The sequence below is a fragment of the Zonotrichia albicollis genome, unplaced genomic scaffold (genome assembly GCF_047830755.1).
Source record: "Zonotrichia albicollis isolate bZonAlb1 unplaced genomic scaffold, bZonAlb1.hap1 Scaffold_254, whole genome shotgun sequence".
Taxonomy (NCBI): domain Eukaryota; kingdom Metazoa; phylum Chordata; class Aves; order Passeriformes; family Passerellidae; genus Zonotrichia; species Zonotrichia albicollis.
This window is the reverse complement of record NW_027428428.1, coordinates 2,633,620-2,636,781: the sequence shown is the minus strand read 5'-3', so window position 1 is coordinate 2,636,781 and position 3,162 is coordinate 2,633,620.

Genomic DNA, 3,162 nt, shown 5'->3' with positions numbered 1-3,162 from the left:
GCTCTTGGCTTTCCTTCCTAAGGGAGAGGACTGTCCTTCTCCTCTAGGGGACCACGGCCAAAATTGGTATTCCTCCTCTAAATTTCCTTATATGCACAGATTGTTCTCAGATGAAATCTGCCAGAATCACAGAATCACAGAAATTCTAGGTTGGAAGAGACCTTTAAGATCATCGAGTCCAACCCATGTTCTAACATCTCAACTAAATCATGGCACCAAGTGCCACATCCAGTCTTTTTTTAAACTCTTTGAGGGATGGTGACTCTACCACCTCCCTGGGTAGATGATTCCAGTATTTGACCACTCTTTCTGTAAAATACTTCCTCCTTAATTCTAGCCTGTATCTCCCTTGGCGCAGCTAGAGACTGTGTTCTCTTGTTCTGTCTGTTGTTGCCCAGAGAAAGAGACCAACCCCCAGCTCATCACAGCCACCCTTCAGGAAGTTGAAGAGAGTGATAAGGTCACCCCTGAGTGTCCTTTTCTCCAGGCTGAACAACCCCAGCTCCCTCAGTCGTTCTTCATATGGCTTGTGCTCCAAGCCCCTCACCAGCCTCGTTGCTCTCCTTTGGACACGCTCAAGCATCTCAACATCCCTCCTAAACTGAGGGGCCCAGAACTGGACGCAATACTCCAGGTGAGGCCTCACCAGTGCTGAGTACAGGGGAAGAATGACCTCCCTGCTCCTGCTGGCCAAACTATTCCTGATACTGGCCAGGATGCCATTGGCCTTCTTGGCCACCTGGGCACACTGCTGGCTCATGTTCAGCTGACTGTCAACCAGCACCCTCAGGTCCCTTTCCTCCTGAGCACTGTCCAGCCACACCGTTCCTAGCTTATATCGTTGCAGGGAATGTGGCCAAAGTGCAGGACTCGGCACTTGGACTTATTGAACTTCATCCCATTAGATTCTGCCCATCCATCCAACCGTTCCAAATCCCTCTGCAAAGCCCTCCCTCCCTCTAACAGATCAACACACGCTCCCAGCTTAGTGTCCTGCAAATTTGCTAATAAAGGACTCTACACCCTCATCCATGTCATCAATAAAAATATTAAACAGAACTGGCCCCAGCACAGACCCCTGAGGGACACCACTGGTGACTGGCCACCAGCTGGATGCAGCACCATTCACCATCACTCTCTGAGCTTGGCCATGCAGTCAGTTCTGAACCCAGCAAAGAGTGCTCCTGTCCAGGCCACGGGCTGCCAGCTTGTCTAGGAGTATGTTGTGGGAGACAGTGTCAAAGGCCTTGCTGAAATCCAAGTAGACAACATCTACAGCCTTCCCTGCATCCACTAGGCGGGTTACCTGGTAATAAAAGGTGACCAGGTTGGTCAAACATGACCTACCTCTCCTAAATCCATGCTGGCTGGGTCTGATACCCTGGCCATCTTGTAAATTTTGCGTGATGGCGCTTAATATAAACTCTGTTTTGCCAGGTAGTGAGGTCAGGCTGACTGGTCTATAATTACCAGGATCCTCCTTTGCACCTTTTTTGTGAATGGGTATCACACTGGCCAGCTTCCAGTTATCCGGAACCTCACCAGTGAGCCAGGACTGTTAGTAAATGATGGAGAGTGGCTTTGCAAGCTCATTTGCCAGCTCTCTCATTACTCTGGGGTGGATCCCGTCTGGTCCCATAGATTTATGAACATCCAAGCATTTCAGTAGTTCTATGACTGCCTCCTCTTGGGTAATGGGGGGACCATTCTGCTCCCTGTCACCATCAACCAGCCCAGGTGGGCAGGTGTCTTGAGGGCAAGTCATCTTCCCACTAAAAACTGAGGCAAAATAGGCATTAAGCACTTCTGCCTTTTCCTTATCTTCAGGTACTAAGTTCCCTCCTTTGTCCAATAAAGAACAGAGGCTGGGCTTTCCTTCTACCATTAATGTATTTGTAAAAACATTTTTTATTATCCTTTACAGAAGTTGCCATTCTAAGTTCAAACTGAGCTTTGGCCTCCTTAATTTTTTTCTGCATGCTCTAGCAGCCTTCGTGAATACTTCCTTAGAGACCTGACCCTTCTTCCAATGCTGATACATCCTCTTTTTATTCTTAAGTTCCTCCAAAATCTCCTTGCCCAGCCAGGCTGGACGTTTACCCCGTTGACTGATCTTTTGGCACACAGGGATGGTCTGTTCCTGTGCCCTCAAGATCTCTGTTTTGAGGTATGCCCACCCTTCCTGAACTCCTTTGTTTTTTAGGACTGCTTCCCAAGGGACGCTCTGAATAAGTCTCCTAAACAGGCCAAAGTCTGCCCTCCGGAAATCTAAAGCAAGAGTTTTACTGGTGCTCTTCCTGACTTCACCAAATATTGAGAACTCTATTATTTCGTGATCACTCTGCCCCAAGTGACCTCCAACCACCACATCTCCCACCAGCCCATCTCTGTTTGCAAACAGCAGATCTAACATAGTCCCTCCCCTGGTGGGTTCACCCACCAGCTGCAACAAAAAGTTGTCCTCCATACATTCTAAGAATTTCCTGGACTGCCTCTTTATTGCCGTATTAAGTTCCCAGTAGATGTCTGGTAGGTTGAAGTCACCCACAAGAACAAGGGCTGATGATCTTGAAACATTACCTAGCTGCTTATAGAATAAGTGATCTACCTCTTCTTCCTGGTTGGGTGGACGATAACAGACTCCCAGTATGGTGTCAGCCTTGTTGGCCTTCCCCTTTATTCTTACCCATAGACATTCAACTCAATCTTCCTTAGTTTCAATTTCAATGGCATCAAAATTTTGCTTAATATAAAGGGCTACCCCTCACCCTCTTCTTCCTTTCCTGTCTCTCCTGAAGAGCTTGTATCCATCCAGTGCAGTACTCCAGTTATGTGAGTCGTCCCACCATGTTTCCGTGATGGCAACTGTTGTAGTGTGTTGTAATGTCCTGTTTTAGACTTCCGGGTCCCGGGTCCCTTCCCAGGTGTGCCAAAACCCTCCCTTCCCCCCTCGCCCCCTTGCTGAGTGAGTCCTGTCAATCAGGCTTAACATTCCAGCAAAGGCGTCGTGTGGTTGGTCAAATTCAAAGGATGCCCCTCAGGCCCAGAGGTCATTGGCCTGTCTAGGTGTCCCTCGTCCCTTCAGACCCCGCCCCCCCCACCTGGTTGGTGGCTCACCTGTCCCCTCCCCTCCCTCTGAGCTTAAAGGGTGAAGCAGGCCAT